The sequence below is a fragment of the Hibiscus syriacus genome, unplaced genomic scaffold (genome assembly GCF_006381635.1).
Source record: "Hibiscus syriacus cultivar Baekdansim isolate YM2019G1 unplaced genomic scaffold, ASM638163v2 tig00110114_pilon, whole genome shotgun sequence".
Classification (NCBI taxonomy): domain Eukaryota; kingdom Viridiplantae; phylum Streptophyta; class Magnoliopsida; order Malvales; family Malvaceae; genus Hibiscus; species Hibiscus syriacus.
This window is the reverse complement of record NW_024062594.1, coordinates 560,855-579,491: the sequence shown is the minus strand read 5'-3', so window position 1 is coordinate 579,491 and position 18,637 is coordinate 560,855. Positions and strand designations below refer to the sequence as shown.

Genomic DNA, 18,637 nt, shown 5'->3' with positions numbered 1-18,637 from the left:
ATAATAATAATAATGTGATCCTTGGACTTTTTTATATTTAATATTATCCTTAAATTGAACATTTTAATAATTTAAATTTATAATAGATTTATATTTAATGTATTGAATATCTTAATAATTATTTATATTTTTATATTTATATTTTTAAATTAAAAAAATTAAATAAGCTCTACAAATTTTTTAAAAATTAATTAAGTTTATTTACCACATCATCGTTTATCATGTACTATCACATCAGCATTATGAAATATCACATCAATATCGTAGATTGTTATGTAAGCTTCGTAAACTATTATGTAACTATCATGGCTTATGTAAGCTTACATGACGGTCAATATTTGGTTCTATAGGTCAGATTAATTTTTATTATGAGTTTAAGAGTCACAGTGAAATGAAAAAAAAACTTCAAGGCTACATTAGTGTTTTTTTATTACAAAAGTTTGAGTCCATCAAATACAACTAAACATAATTTTTTATTCTAATGACACTTTTATGTGTTCTTACTTACAACAATATTTTTATATATTTTTTAATTTAATTGATGTCTAGTATTCATTAACATTATATTTTTATTATAAACTAAAATAAATTTTGTGTTATGAAGTTTCTCATCAATTTTATTATTTTATAATTGCATAATTAACATGTTAAATTTATGTAATGAATTTTTTAATAATTATATTTAAATGTCATTATTTAATAAAGTTGTATTCATCTTTGTTTTAAAAAATTAGATACCAAATATATTTTTATTACTTTATTTCTGAAATCAAATTTTTATTTATATTAACTAAACATGTTTTATAATTTTCAAAACAATTGAAAAGGAAAACTGTTTTCTAAAAACAATTAGAAGTAAATAAGCATTGTATGTTTTGAAAATTAGAAAAATATTTTTTAAAAATAAAAATAGAAAATATTTTCTAGAATCAAATAAATCTTTATAGATTTTAAAAATTAAAAAAATTACTTTTTAAAAATAAAAATAAAAAAATATTTTCTATAACTAAAATAAACTCTTATATTTCTCCTGTTTATTATTTTAATTAGTGACACCTCTTTTCATTTTGATATTGCTACATCTGAATAATCTATTTTATATATTTCTTTGTAGGTTTAATAATAGTTTTAATTCTCTATTTTTTAAAAATTATATTAGTTTTATTTTTATGTATATAATTATATTAATTTTCAAAAAGATATTAATTATAGTTGATTCAGTTGGTAGAGCACAAGGTTCTTAACCTTGAGGTCGTGGGATCAAGTCTCACGGAGGGCATTTCATAATTCGAAGGTCTTTTACGGAAGCTGCTCTCAACTTGATGTTAGGAGTAACCTACTATCTTACCTTCCCTTATCCCATATATATACAACAATTTTCAGTTAGACGCAGGCTCCGGCCTGATTTAATAGCAAGGGAATGAAAGCAAAGGCTTTTTGCATTTAAACAAGAGTGGAGTCAAATCATGATAACCCCATTCATAATTGTTAATTAGAAAAGGGATAATTGACCTTTGACTACTTGTTTGGTTTTTATTAATTAGTATTAGTTTTCTCATCGAATTTGCCATCTAATAAATACTATATTGATATTTAGAATAAAACGTAATAATTAAAAAAAGAGAAGGCAACGAAGAAGTCAAGAAAGAACAAATTCCAGGGCAGAACCGTATATGTAGCCCTGTTGATTTCTATGACCTCTATTACTCAATTCATGAAAGCGAAGCAAAGTTGAAAGAAGAAACATTAAACTCAGACAAACAAGAAGAAGAAGAAGAAGAAGAAGCTTGGGGGGTATTTGTTTTGGAATTGGAAACTGAATCGAAGTTATTTTTTGAGGTAAAACAAAATGAAGACTTCTTTTAGAAGACTGCGAGGGTTAGCACATCACAAGCACACCGGTGAAGCCAAGGAACGAGCTGATGTTTTAGCTTTGCCTCAACTCGACGAGCTCGCTCGAGCTTCTCAGGTCCTCAACTTCGTTCCTCTTCTCTTTCTTCAACAATTGTTCTGTTAGGGTTTTCTCTCTGATTAGGGCGTAGCTCATATTGTAGATTCTGAGGAATTTTCTTTTTAGGAAGGATTAATACAGTATCTATTATCTATTTCCTTTATTTTCATTATTTTTTGGTGGCTTGAAGTTTTCATTCTCATGTGTCTATTCCCTAAACTTTCTGCAGGATATGCAGGATATGAGAGATTGCTACGACAGCTTACTTTCTGCAGCTGCAGCAACTGTTAATTGTGCTTACGGTACTTAATTCACATGTGTTCTTGTGTTTGTCAATTTGTTGTATTTCCTATTTATTTTTAAGTAAAATCACTTCGTTTTTTTAGCCGGCAGTCATTTATGCTATGTTTAGAAATATAGATTTGAAAATTCGGATTTCAATTTCATTTGCTATATGAATTATGAGAATAAAACATACGTTATGCATAAATTAGTTAAGGGTCAATTTAGTTAATATTCGAAAGGTGTATAAACGTGAATTTCAAGCTCTTAAATGTTTATAGGTATTTCTAGTTCACCACTAAGTAGGCAACTTACACTTACATGTCATTATTATACAATTACATTGTTTTTGAAATTCAAATCCGCTCAGTTGGTTGTCTTTCTATGATGACATGTTCTCTCGTGCATGATGCAAATGCCATTGTTGAATCGAGTTTTCTTTTCAGGTCCTAGCCCTGGAGTGTCAATTTTATAAATCTAACAGTAGGAATAGTTGCCGTAAGAATGATGGATGACCTTAGGCATTGGTTCATTAATGATGTTCTATATGTTGGTTTAATGCCCAATCACGATCAGATATTAATTATCTGGTCTCTGAATAATGGTATGGGAGAATTTGTATGCCATGCCAATCTTGAGATCTCTAATGTAGTATTTGTTATTGTCAGAATTCTCTGAGTCGTTGCGGGAGATGGGTACTTGTCTTCTTGCGAAAACTGCATTAAATGACGATGAAGAAAGTGGTAAGTGGATATGTTTTGTTATACTTTTGATCTCAATGTTTCCAATTAACATGAACAAATAACATATGACTTTCAGTTTAAGACTAACTTTTGAACTCATTACATTGCCGGTAAATAAGTTTTTCCACCATAAACTGCCAATTTTAGAATACTTCTTGAGTTTTAATTGAATCAAGTAAACATCTTAGCTTATTCACATTTATTATATCCGAATTTGCATTGCATCCTTACAGTTGATACCTTCAATCTCTTGTGTTTTAGAAAGATAATGTTTTTTTCCTTCTCTAAATCTGATAGCATAGAATCCATTTTACCCTCTTGGGCACATCCAGATAGAATGCATTACATTTCTTCTTGAACTGAACACATGCTCTGTTATAGTAAACCATTTATGAAAATAAGCTGCTTTTGTTCCTGGGCAGGTGGAGTATTACTAATGCTCGGAAAAGTACAGTTCAGACTCCAGAAACTTGTTGACAGCTATGTGAGTCCTCTTTCTTTTTTCTTTTAGTGATCTGGAAGCTCTCATTAAATCTCTTACATCGTACTTCTTTACTGTGCTACTGGATTATCACTTTGCATCCTTCAGCGGTCTCATATATCCAAGACAATCACGGTCCCATCAGAGTCTCTTCTTAATGAACTTCGAATAGTTGAGGTTTGTTCTTAAGGACTTCATTCAATTATTGTCACATTCTATTTGGTCTTTTGCTGTAAATTTTACTATTTTTGATGTTCTATCTTGTCAATATGGTGCTCAATTATTTGATAGTAATTGTAATTTCTTTTAATGTCCTTTACTTTCTAATTTTTGGAGATTTACATATTAAAATAATGGCCAGAGATCTGACTAAAACTTTAAGATTACATAATTAGGTGTATTCTTTTATAATTATTAACTCACTTTTTTCCTGCTAACATAAAACAATTTTGAAACTTGGAATTATCTGAAAGAGTGAACAGCAGCGGGAAAGAAGCCTTTGTTATATATATATTGTTTATTACTTATTTCAGTAAAGTGAACTCACTCACCAATCAACACCAAGAGATGCCTCTGTGTTCAACTCCCTGTTTTCTTTAAAACATATGAATCCCTTAAGATGAAATCCAGAAAGTTCTCAAAAGGCCTACCCCTTGAAAACTTGTTTCATCTATCAAAATCATTATTGGCTTAAGTACAGTCAAACACCTCAAGGGTTGAGATAATAATCCAACATTGGATACATGATTTATATGGGAGTTTTTGGTATCCTGACTCTGTTAGTTTTTTCTGTTCTCTTCACCGGCGTCAATGTATTGTCATTTTCTTAGGTATTATGTGAACGCTATCTACAAAAGTGAAAATTCTTATTGTCGAATCACATTGTTTTACTTACAAAACATATTGCATTATTATTGTTTTACTTACAAAACATATTGCATTATGTACTATAGAACCACTTAAGCATTTTTTAATGATGTAATATTGACTTTTCCCCTGTTAACACAGGAGATGAAGAGACAATGTGATGAAAAAAGGTCCAAGTTTATCTATTTATTTTTAACGAATAGAAACACACGAAGTTTATCTTTCAAAGATATGGCTTCTGATATTTGGTCTGTTATCTACAGAGATGTGTATGAGTACATGGCAACTGGACTCAAAGAAAAAGGAAGATCAAAAAGTAGGAAAGGGGAGAACTTTTCCATGCAGCAATTACAAGTAGCACGAGATGAATATGATGAAGAGGCAACTTTATTTGTTTTCCGATTGAAATCTCTAAAGCAAGGACAATCAAGAAGCCTTCTTACGCAAGCAGCACGACACCATGCTGCTCAGGTTTCTTTTCCCTCTTACTTTATTGAACTTTCTTATTCCTTCTATTGTTGGTTATTGATTTATCTCCTCTTACTTGAAAGCAGCTGAACTTTTTTAAAAAGGCTCTTAAGTCTCTTGAAGAAGTGGAGCCACATGTGCAGAAGATCACTGAACAGCAGCATATTGATTATCGTTTCAGTGGACTTGAAGATGATGGGGACAATGATGATGATACTGAATTTTATGAAGATGATGATGATTACAATAGTGATGAGGATGATGGTGAGGCGCTGAGCTTTGACTATGGACAAAATGATCAAGATCAGAACATGATTCCTGCTTCACGGCACTCAATGGAGGTGACTATTTAACATGTTATTTGTGGATAAGAAAAGCTAACTTCTTCCCTTGCCGAAATGCAATTGTTATTTTCTATTGTGCGTTTGTGTGTGTATAATGGATTCCATTCTTCTAATTGTCATAAAGAAAGTTCTACTGACCTCACACAAGGGCATGGAGGAAATAGGATTTAATCTATATGTTCTTCTAAATGAATTAATTATAGAATTGATTCCATGTGAGTTTTTCTTGGGTGATAATTTTCCTTGTGATTTTGCAGTTGGATGAAGTAGGCCTTACATTTCCCCAAGTTGCAACGGTGGAGGCTGCAAAGGTAAGGAACTGGTTACTCCATTGATTGCAATCCATGTTATATGTCTTCGAGATGCTGCAAAATGATTATAGATCTTTAAGCATGAAATGGTATTTTACTTGCCCGTTCCTACCTCTTCAGGATTTGACCGTCAAATCTTTTTGTTAAGCATCCGGCCTAGAACTAGTTTGCTATAGATGGAGAGTTCTAACTTTAATGTAACACCACAGGAAACCCAACACTCCCCTTAATATAGGGCACAAGGCCTAAAGGTGGCCAACCTCACTTGGGTTAGGCAGGAAGAACAACATAATAGAACTTGCACTTTGATACCATGTTAAGCATCCAACTTAAAACCAAATGATTATAGACGGAGAGACCCAACTTTAATATAAAAGACCATAAAAACCCCAATACTCAAAGATGTAGGATAAAACCACTTAACAATTTTTAAACTAATCATTAGATGTCAGTTTTCTCTGGGCCAAATTAGCCATGCAAGTCCAGTAACTGAGTCTGATTGGACAAGAGATTTATATGCATTGACGTTAGTGAATACAAAGTATGTTATGCTTCAACTGAAGCAACATTAGAACCTCATTTGGAATTTATTTAGTTCCTCTCATTTGCAGCAAATATCGACTTTATTGCTGGTATATTTACTGTTCCTATGTTACAGGAAAATCCAGAAAGAACCGCCGTCATTCTTTTTCATTTGGAGGCGCAATAAGGAATAGCAGCCGATCTGCTCCTCTTTTTGCTGTGAATAAACCTGAGCTTTCTGAGAAAATTCAACCATTACCGGCACAAAAGTTCAGCTCATATGTATTACCTACACCAGTTGCTACAAAAGGTTCTATTGGATTTGGTAATCCAGCTCCTCGCTCTTTCAAGACAAGCTTTAATGAGCGTTCGAACAATTTGTGGCATTCGTCTCCTCTTGAACTTAAGAAATATGAGAGGATTTTGGGAGATGAAAAAAAATCTGGATCTGCTGTAATAAATGCACAGGTAGTACTGAGAGAGAGCAATAAGCCTGCTTCGTCGACTCAAATGCCCCCTCCATTGTCTGATAAGGTTTTATTTTCACAAGTTAGTCCAACTGCTGCTTCTGATTCCAAGAAAATTAAAAGACAAGCCTTTTCGGGTCCATTGACAAGTAAACGAGGGCCTCACAAACCAGTTTCAGTGGAACATCACCGATTGTTCTCTGGGCCAATTTTGAGAACTCCAATGCCTCAAGTGCATGCAGTATCTCCAAAAGCATCATCTAATACTTCCCCTACATTTGTGTCCACGCCAAAAATTAGTGAGCTTCATGAACTTCCTAGACCCCCAGCCACTTCAGCCTCCAAGTCTTCAAGACCTTCAGGCTTGGTTGGTTATTCAGGTCCCTTGATGCCTAGAGGTCAAGTGCTCCCTGCTACAAATAAATCAACAGTGTCAAAAACTGCCACTCCACTGCCACAACCTCCAGACGTTGTCACTCGCAGTTTCTCCATACCCTCATTTAGTCGTAGAATGATGTCATTACCCGTGTCCAAACCTCTGGAAACAGCTAACAATTCAGGGATGTCTGAAGATCTAGCCTCACCTCCTTTGACTCCAATATCCTTATCTCAAATCCATCCAACGTCAACTAATTTGAAGACTGCTGATAGGTAATCAATACACATTCCATTTGTTTCCTTTGATCCATTTTGAGAAACTTGTGCCAAAACGATTGAAGCTCCAATGAAGGCGTTGGTACCATTCAGGGAAACAATGAATGAGTTCACTTTACAAGTTGATCAATCATTGCTTGTTGAGCAATTTTCTCTCAATAGATACTTTCAGTGCTTGTTAAAACTGAATATGCCTCAAAATATTAAAATTTTGAGCAGCTGTGTTTTCAAAAGTGAGTGCATCACAAATGAGGAGTGAGTGGTGCACGGTATTCTACTGTGGTTGATTGTGGGTAGGTCTGATAGTTTTATTCATGACAATCACGCAACTCATAATGTATTTATATATTGTATAGTTATTTGCCAAATATACGCTCTAAATTCTGTAAAATTCACAATGAACTTCGGCGTTTTGCTTGTCTTTTCCAAGTTCATTGGGATGTACAGTTCTTTGTTCTTTTTGAAGCAGTTTTAGAATTTTCATGTCATACTGGCATCTTTACTTTGTTGTTCCCCCTATCTTTTAAAACAAGCAACAGTAGTAGAAACTTTTGATGAATTAAGATTGTTCCTTTTATCTCCCTCTTATGTGGTATCATCCCTGTTATATAAGGTCAATAGTTCAATGGCACGACCAATTCCATTTCTTATATATCTTCTTTGTTCTATTTCTGACAATTGGCTTGTGATTGATGCAGGAACTGACTGGTTATATATCTCTAATTCTAGTACTGATTTCACTCCTAACCCACGGGGGCTATGATCGTCGTTATCGTAACATACAGGTACAGATATGTGCAAACGTTTTCTTGTCTAGTTATTATTTCTAAATCATTGTTACGCACTTCAGCCACTTCTTGTCTATATTTTGATGAATGCTTGGCATGGATCAGTCAAATGCTTGCCGTGCGTATGCCTATGCGTTCATCGTTTTTGAGGAATTTTGTATTTGACCCAATGCGTTACTAGATGAATTCAATTATTTTACCGGTATAGTAGTTTGATATTAAGAAATTGGTTTGAAACAGGAGTTGTATCAAATTAAGAATGATAAGTTTTGTCAATTCAGAACTTTGCTCATGTAGGCAAAGCTGAAATGTTTTCTGTATTTTTGTTCTGCTAGAACGTGTAAAAGTGGGATTCTTAGGTGGTGTTTGTTTTTGCAGAGGTTAAAGGTCTGCAGTCTGCGGACTACATCTGCATGCATCTGCAGCAGAAGAGGTAGACCAAAAGTCTGCAGTCTGCAAGAAGAAGACTGTTTGTTTTTTAACGTCTGCAGATTGCTAAAATGAACTGAAATATAAATAAACTGATTTTTTAAACTTAAAAGAGTTTTGCAATACTGATATTTAAATAATTTTAGTTTTACAATATTGAAATTTAAATAATCCATACAACTACAATAATAAATTATTTAAAATAAATCAATCTATATTTTAAAATAAATCAATCTATACTAATAAATTTTTTAAAATAAATCAATCTATACAAATAAATTATTTAAAATAAATCAACCTATACTAATAATTTTTTTAAAATAAATCAATCTATACAAATAAATTATTTAAAATAAATCAATCTATACTAATAAATTATTTAAAATAAATCAATCTATATTTTAAAATAAATCAATTTATATTAATAAATTATTTAAAATAAATCAATTCATACAACTACAATAATAAATCAATCTATATTTTAAAATAAATCAATCCATACTAATAAATTATTTAAAATAAATCAATTCATACTAATAAATTATTTAAAATAAATCAATCCATACAACTACAATAATAAATCAATCCATATTTTAAAATAAATCAATCTATATTAATAAATTATTTAAAATAAATCAATCCATATTTTAAAATAAATCAATCCATACTAATAAATTATTTAAAATAAATCAATCTATATTTTAAAATAAATCAATCTATACTAATAAATTATTTAAAATAAATCAATTCATATTTTAAAATAAATCAATCTATACTAATAAATTATTTAAAATAAATCAATTCATATTTTAAAATAAATCAATCTATACTAATAAATTATTTAAAATAAATCAATTCATATTTTAAAATAAATCAATCCATACTAATAAATTATTTAAAATAAATTATTTTAAAATAAATCAATCCATATTTTATAATAAATTATTTTAAAATAAATTATTTTATAATAAATTATTATATAATAAATTATTTTATAATAAATTATTATATAATAAATTATTTTATAATAAATTATTTTATAATAAGTTATTTAAAATAAATTATTTTAAAATAAATAACCTTATTAAATTATTTAAAATTATTTTAATAAATAACTATATTTTATAATTGTTCTTGAAGAGGTTTGAAGACCTTTGAAAACATAAAATCATGTTTGCATCAAGAAGAGCTCACGCAGACGTTTGAAGAGCTTTTATCTTCTAAAAAAAATAGTCTGCGAAACCTAATGTCTGCGCGTGATCTACGCGACGCAGACATAAGTGATTTAAAGAACTGAAAACAAACACTACCTTAGACAAGTAAGGCTCCATGTTGTGTGCTGCAGATTTTAGTTGATGCAGAAGATAATGAATAATGATTAGATGGGGGCAGATCTGGTTCTCATACCCATACACTAACACCTTAGAAGCCATACAATACCATACCATGCCATGCCATGCCCTGCATTTAAAGTAGAAGTCACTCAACTATAAAAAGAGTAGGCCAGCAAAGCAAATATAACACCTAGCAATCAAATCTTCCATTTGATATAACATCACGGCGGAAAATGGTGGATATATGTGGATGAGTACAAATATATTAATATAACACATATATTAATAATACATATTTATTTATATGTGGATGAGTACAAATTTTTTTTAAGGTGGATATAATCAATATAATAATTAATTAATTGTAAAAATATGAATTTTAGGGTGAATATTATTCATCTTAAATTAAGTGTGATTGTATAGGCAGATGTGATTTGGACATAAGTTGAAGACGAAGTAAAAGAAAGATAAATTGAGGACAAAGTAAACGAAAGCAAGATAAGGTTTCTCTCTCTCTCGTTTGGATAGGGTGATTGTCTATTTAAAATACGAAAATTATCTTTTGTTTACCTTAAAATGTTAAATTTTTATTTACCTAAGAAAGTTAAAGAAATAAAAGTCGAAGTATTTTAAGATGTAAAATATATATTTTGCCCTCTTTATTTACGTAAGTGATTATTTTTCATATTAATGTCAACTATCCAATGATAATGATGATAATCTAAGACATCAGTTTTAATTGGCTTTAAGTCTTAGGTTCAATTGTAGACACCCGTTTTTGTCCGTTTTTCTTTTCCGTTATTTTATTATTATTATCGTTTTTTTTTTATTAATTAATTACATGTATTTTTGCAGGCCAAATTAAGGCCTGATTACAATTGGCCCAGAGACCAGAAGCCCAAATTAACCCGGACCCAACCTAGTAGATTAGGGTTTGAAACCCTAAAACATATTAGGGTTTCAAACCCTAATCCCCTTCCAGCCGCCGTGTGACCCTTCTCTGCCTCAGCGCCGCCACCATCACTGTTCCGGTCTGACCCCAACTGTGGCACTATTGTCATCTACAGCAAAACCAATCAAGAAAATACATCATACACAGTTCAAATCTCACAAAATCTAAATTCCAAATTTAAATACCAATAAATCCCTAAATATTCGGGATTTCTATCCTACCAAATCAGAAAAAAGCCAGGCTCTACCTAGATCTCATCATCATCTCACCAGAAATCCGAAGAAAAGCAAAGATAAAAAGAACAGAAACGGAAGAAAAAAAGGGGGAGGACAGAAAAAAAAAAGGAGACCCATTCGAAAAAAAGGAAAAAAAAGGGAGAGAGATAGAGTAAGAATATTACCCTGGTTTTTGACCACCATCGTTGCTTCATCGGAGCCAAGCGTCCCTCACCGAAGGTAAAAGAAATTTTTTTTCCTTTGGGGCTTGTTGGGTTCGAAATCAGAGGGTTTGTCTGGGTATTAGGTCAGTGTAGGGGTTAGATCTAAGGCCGTAGAGAACTTTCTCTGGGTTTGGGTTACTCCCCGTGGCCACCGTTCTACGGTGGCCGGGGAGTTGAGGCCTCTGTTTAGGCGAGGTTGAGAAGAAGAAGTGTTGAGAGCCTTTTCGGCTCTCTGTTATGAGAAGGAGAGAGGGAGATCGGCTGAGGAAATGAGGGGGGTTAGAAAATGATTTTTAGGGTTTCATAATAACCCTTAAGAGGGTTATATTTCAGACGTCGAACGGCGTCGTTTTGAGGCCGAGTGATGGGATTAAGGGCTAATAGCCCATTTGGTCCTCTTATCTCTGTAATCTTGCACGCGTGTCCTTAGCATTTATGGGTGAACTACATTTTAAATCCCTTTAGCTTTGTAATGGTTGTAATATGATCCTAAATGAAATTTCATCTTTCTATTTTGAGCTCTTTATTTACATCTTGTTCCGTTTTAATCCTATATGATTAGTATTATATTTTCTAAGTGTTTAGATTTTTAGTTGCTTGTTTCATATAATGATCGTTTTAGTCCTTATTTGCATGTGTTGTGTAATTTTAGCTGATGTTCGAATTTGGCCCTCAGATTTATGCATCTTCTGTTTCAGTCACTGTTTTGGCATTTGGTTTAAATATTTGTTTTATCCTTCATGTTTTTGTGTAATTTCAGTTTAGTTATTTAACTTATGTTTCTTCGATTGTAGCTCTTTAAATTTCTGTATTTGTATTTTGGTCCCTGAAATTATCATATGTGCTTATTTGGTTTGTATTTTGGTTTGTAATGTTAACCTAGTTTTATTTTAGTTATTTATGTATGAATGTATTTTACATATTCTATGGTTATTTGTATTATGTAAGTAATGTATTTAATATAATTTAACGTAAATGTTTATATATCCAATTGCATTTATTTTCATTTTATTTGATTTTATTTTCAAGAACACATATTTATAGAACGGGCGTGGAAAGTATCACTTGATCAAAGTGGTACAATCTGATACGACGTTCAAACTGAATAAATAAAAAATGCAAATTCTTCCTTTTACAAGCTTATAGAAATTATTTTTATTGTTTTTATTTTTTTTGATTAATTTATTTGATGGTCATATTGTTTAATATTTAAATTTTAATCTTTATTATTATTTCTTCATTGAATCTTAATATGAGTGATGTATGTTTTGGAAAAGTATAATATGATGTATTTTATGTCAATTTTCGTCATTATCTTTTAATTTAAAGAGAAAATATTCTTTACAAGTAAGAAATAGACGAGATAGTTTTCCCGGTGGAGGATTGCAAATCTCGAGATTTCTTATCGAGAAAAGGATTTTTTTATTTTAACTAATATTCAATAAATAAATCATAATTTATTTATTATTCTATTTTCATAATTTTTATTGTATTAATGGTTGTTATGATAATATTAACGATACATAAATTAGGCATATTGTATCTTCTACTTATGACGATATTATTTAGTGGTAATTAAAAGATAGGATGTACTTTATAGATAAGAAATAGATGAGATAGCTTTCCCGTTGGAGGATTGCAAATCTTGAGATTTCTTACCAAGTGAAGTATTTCTATTATTTTAATTTTAACAAATATTCAATAAATAGATCATATTTTTTACTTCATATTCAAATTGTAATTTCCACCATTTACGACGATGTGTAAGCGACACAGTACCGATTTTGGGCGTTTTGGGGGTGTTTATCCTTCCCCACACGTAACCGACTCCCGAATCCATTTTAATTGAATCTTTGGTAAACGCAGACTATTTTTGTCTTAAAAATGATCTTTCTTAAAATTGTTTTAAAAGACGTTTTTAGGTATTCGGCCTACCTAACCCAAAGGTCGATGGCGACTCTATTCAATTTAATTCAAATTAATTTCAAATCACCAATTTTTCCAAAATAAAGTCGTAATCGTTTTTTAAAATAATATTTAATTGTTTTACAAAAAAAATGGTTATGACAGCTTGGCGACTCTGCTGGGGACTTCTAGAGAGTCAGGCTGTCGGTCGCTTATATATGGTCGTTATGGTGGAAATTATAAGTTCGAATCTTTAGTAAAGCTATGATCTGTTTATTGAATTTTTATGTATTATTTTTATTTCTTTATTTTTATATACTAACATTTTAATTGTTTTCATTTTTTTTCAGATATTTCTTAGTTCTCGTTGGGTGTTTTTTATTTATTTTTATTTTCCCTGTTTTTGAGTCAAAGGTTTGTTTGTTTCTCCTCACACACATCACTTTCATTAGCATAACATGAGCTCTAGACATGAGTTTCGATCCAAATTAATTAGGGTGATTGCTTTACTCTCGTAAGAATTTATTCTTCGTATGAGTTTTAGCAAATAACCCATGGGATACATACCTTATACCTTCGTAGGAATTTATTCCTCGTATGGGTATAAGGCAGTGAATCCCCTCGAATTGAACTCGGTCCGTTTGAAACCTGTAATGGGTGAGGATTGAGGGTTTGGTAGCCCAAGGGGGCACCGACATCAAGGACAATTCGAGTTCCTTTTTTTCCTGTTAGAGCTGAAACCATGCATATAGTGAACCATAGCACGGTCACACTAGGTAGAGTCATACTGAACCTCTGTCCGTCAATAGGTACCCAAAATAGGCGTACACAATGGAGAAACTCTCTAACCTCTTTATTTTTATTTTATTTATTTATTTTTGAGTGTGTAGAATAGATTTATTCTGTTAAAGCATGTGAAATAGAATTTAGGTGCATTTAGAATTTAATTAATTTAGGAGGGTAGAGAGCATGTTTGGGTAGGACCCTTTTTGTGAGGAATATTATTCGGGTAGATAATACATAAATATAATAGATTTATTTCCCGTTTTACTTATCTTTTTATGTTAAATTTATGCAATTGTTTTGACTAACTGTTTTGTTTGTTTTGTTTATTTTTTTCATTCTGCATAGACATATCATTAGAAAAGGCGATTGATCTGTGAGTATCGGTAAAGTGGAAAGACTTTCACGATGGAAAGGAGTTTCCTAAACAGAGAAGTGAATCCAGCAGATGTAAGGAACTGGTCCGAAGCCAAGCAGAAAGAGCAGGGAGATAGTCTATCAGGGAACTACGTGTCAGATCTGTCTGATTATACACCAGCTTCTTTAAAACAGAATGAGCTTCAGGGATTGAAAACCATTTGGGAAAGTTGGAATCTTATTGAGAGGCAAGCTTTTCAGCAGACTTATGGGGATATATTTCATCTGATATACGTGAAGGTAGACCCGGTTCTCATACGAAGCATAATACAGTTTTGGAATCCGGCCTATAGTTGTTTCACATTCAACCGAGAGGACATGACTCCAACCCTCGAGGAATACCAATTTCTGTTGAATTTGACAAGCGTTAAAGTGGACAAAGTTTACTCCCGGTCGATAAAAGGGCCTTCTTTTAAGTCAAAGCTTGCAAAGATCTCCGGCACAAGCGACAAATGGGGTGAATGATCGTTTGCAACGCAAGGGAGAAAGTGAGGGAGTGCCGTGGTCTCACTTACAAAAGATAGCTGAAGCACATGTAGATGAAAATGTGCGTAGAGATGTATTTGCTTTGGGTATATATGGTTTGGTAATCTTTCCAAAATGTTTGGGATTGATCGAGCTGGCAGTAGTCGATTTGGTTGAGAAGTTAGGAAGAGAGGTGAATCCAGTCCATGCAATTCTTGCTGAAACTTTCCGATCTTTGAATATGTAGAAGGTTGGGGGAGGTCGTTTTATGGGTTGTGCTCAATTGCTTACTGTGTGGATCAGAAGCCATTTCTGGAAGGAAGAAAAGGTCAACTATAACCGTTTTTTGAAAGATTATTCTCCTGTTGCTGAGTACCTTACGAAGGAGTGGCCTGAAGTATCTCAGAAAAGATCAATGGATTGATTTCTTCCGGAATCTACAAAGTCAAAACATAGCATGGCGAACACCGTGGTTGATGCATACACAAATCTTGTTCAAATGTGGAGATTTGGATTGGATTATATTACTGGGATTGTGGGGAGGAGTGGGATACGCTCCTTTGTTGATATTGAGACAGTACGGTGCCCGACAGTTTGTTCCCGTGACTCATGGGTTGACTGGTGCTGAATTTGATTATAAAGAAGGCAATTATAGAAAGAAAATCAAAGACGTGGCTGATTCCTGGAGGATGACTTTTAGGACTAAAGTGGTTGGAGCGGATGTTATCTTGACGCCTGATTATGAAGCCTGGAGAATCAGGAGGGTAAATGATAAGATACCTTTAACATCTGGAGAGGGATCAAGGTCGATAGAAGAACAAATCAGAAATATCCCTTCGAATTTGGAAATCCAAAGAATTGAGTTTGAAATGGAAAAGGCTAAAGATTCCAAGAAATAGAAGAAATGGAGAGAGAAAACTTCATGTGACTATCGAGGCTGAATTTCATGCCAGACAGTTTATAATGATAAGAGAACGGAAAGAGGAGGTGGAAGCCGATTTAGAAGACTTAAAAAAAGATTATCAAAGGGTGCAGCAAGTGAGAAAGAAACTTGGATCCAGAGAATTAGAGGCTGCAAGACGGCGAATCAAAAGTCTGGAAATTGAGAACAAGTGTCAGACCAAGAAGATAGAAGCTGGAAAAGCAAAAGTATGCGAGCTAGAGGCCGATAAAAAGGAATTGATCAAGCAGTATAAAGCTGAGGCTCGTAGAGCTCAAAAACTCCATGAAGAAAAAGAAGTCAGCCTGAAAGAATTAGAAGAAGAAAAGAATCAAGTCCAGGGGTTAAAAGCTGAGATGAACAGTATAATTGAGGACTTTGAGGACAAAAATCGAAGAATTTTAGAGCTCGAAGAAGAAAGAAAGCAAAAGAAAGAAGAGATGTGGTCTGAGAGACAGGGATGGAATCGATTCCTCGATAGAAAGCAGGCAGAGATTGGATCGTGGATGCAGAGATTCTCGACAAAAAGTCAGCAAGTAGATGAGCTCACAGGAGAAATGGGAGAATTACAGATGAGATTCGAACATGAGATGAACCAATCTCGAGCTATGAATGATGAGCTCAAAAGTCATGTATCGAGCCTTGAGCAATCCCTTCTGCAAGTGCAAGTTCCTCCCGCTTCAGTGGACCTAAGAGTTGCTCTCGAAGAAAACAAATCCTTCCAGAAGGAAATCAGAGAATTGAAAGGTGAACTCCAGAAATGCCGAATTCATATTACCAGTCTAGAAAAAGAAATCAAACGCATCAATAAGGGATGGGAAAATACATATGAGCACTATCGATCCTTGGTAGAAGAACGCGAGCGCATGATGGGGGAAGCTATTGCTCAAATGGGTGAAGTGGCTCGGTATATGAATGAATTAGCCAATAGAGCGGAGATCATCCAACTGCGCACAAATCCGGTTTCTGAATATACAAGGGAGATCATCGCCATTATGAACGAAATTGTAGAGCTGAGTCTGAGGGCTAGGCCTTATATGTAATAGAACTCCTTTGTAATGAGTGAAACTTTTTATCCAATGAAAGTATTTCCGAATGGTTACTGCTTGGGTCAACGCCTTTTATTTGCATTTCATACTTGCATCATACATAAGTAAATTCATCATTTATAATGCATCACCAATAAAATGTATCATTTATAGCACATTACCAATAATATGCATTTGAATTTAAAAGAACAATAAAATTAATTTCCGAAGGGTTATGTGACAGACGATTCTGGCAAGTAAGAACTCCAATCCTTATCACACGCGAAGTAGAGCCATGGAGGCCAAGCTTGATCAATTAAAGAAAGAAATGCAAGAAGATTTACTAAGAATACAACAAGAATGGCAGGCAAAGATGGATCAGTCACAAAAGTCAATTATAGATCAAATCCTGCAAAGCCAGGCTAATATGATGAATGAGATGATGACCAAGATGTCTGGGTTACGTACTGAAACAGTTAAAGAACCAAGCGCTGCCCCTGTTGAAGTTTCTAGGCAGGAGTCTACCCCGAGACTAGTTATCTCACCTGAAAAGCTAGTTGAACATCCTGCAGGGTCTTCAGCTGTAAAGGTTCAAATGGCCACGACTAATCCTCAAAACAGTCCTCATGAGTATATTGATGTAGATCCTGAGGAAATGGAGAAACCTAAAACGGAAGTACCAGAGCATTTGAAGGACTGGTGCAAAGGGTTTTTTAAAAATGGGAAAGCAGGGTTCTCAAGACGGAATGAATGCAGAGGAATTGAGTCTTGTGCCAGACCTAGTATTACCACCTAAGTTCAAAATGCCGGAATTTGAAAAGTATGATGGAAAAACTTGTCCTGTTGCTCACTTGACCATGTTTTGTCGAAGAATGACAGGATTCGTGAAGGATGATGGGCTATTAATTCATTGTTTCCAGGCCAGCTTGACGGGGTCAGCTGTCAGATGGTATAACCAATTAACCCGAGCTAAAATAGGGTCTTGGAAGGATTTGGCCAATGCGTTTAAAGAACAATACCAACACGTTACCGATATGATGCCTGATCGTGTTACTCTCCAAAATATGGAGATGAAGCATAATGAGACCTTCCGACAGTACGCTCAGCGCTGGAGGGATATTGCTGCTCAAGTGCACCCACCACTTATTGAGAGGGAGTTTATAACCATGTTTATAGATACGTTAAAATCTCCTTATATTGATCATATGTTAGGAGTGGCAACTAAGAGCTTCTCTGATATCGTGATGTGTGGAGAGATGATCGAGAGAGCATTAAAGAAGGGGCAGATTGCCGGTAGCCAAGTTCCTGCAAAGAAACCCTATGTGAAAAGGAAAGAAGGAGAGGTGAATAATGTAAATTTCTCTGTGAGTAAGCCGAAGACGGGAAACTCTTCTTCATCTCAAGGAGAGACTAAGCGTGAGCATAACAATGAAAGGATGACGTTCACTCCCATACCAATGACTTACAGTGAGCTCTTCCATGGATTAGTCCAAGCTCACGTAGTATCACCAAAATTCATTGATCCAATTAAACCACCTTATCCAAAATGGTTCAACGAAAATGAGACATGCGAGTATCATGCAAATCTCAGAGGACATAACATTGAAAAGTGTCTCGCTTTTAAAAGAGTGGTTGAAGATCTGATCAAGAGAAAGGTGGTGTCCTTTAATGATTCTGAAGCACCCTGTGTTGCTGCAAACCCGCTCCCAAATCATCAGAATCAGGGAGTGAACGCTATTGAGAAGAATCAGAAAATTAAGAGGAGAATTGAAGAAATAAGAGCACCACTGAAATGGGTATATGCTCGAATAAAGGAGAGAGGGTTGTTGAACCCTAGAAATGAATGCTCAACGGAAAAGACAGAGATCTTTTGTGAATACCATGGTGAAAATGGTCATCATATTCAGGACTGTCAAGAATTCAGGCAAATAGTCCAAGAATTAATGAACAAGCAGGAGTTGCAGTTTTATGAAGAAAGAATGAGTGAGAATGAAAGATATATCTGCGCTTCTGAAGAAAATTCAAGGGAAGCTGAAAAGAATTTGAAAAAGCCTGTCCTGGTCATAT

The 18,637-nt window shown here is 33.6% G+C and overlaps 1 pseudogene; it reads left to right on the top strand.

The window, feature by feature from the left end:
• The first annotated feature begins 1,627 nt into the window (after window positions 1–1,627).
• Window positions 1,628–7,481, top strand: LOC120215216 (annotated as a pseudogene).
• The last annotated feature ends 11,156 nt before the right edge of the window (window positions 7,482–18,637 follow it).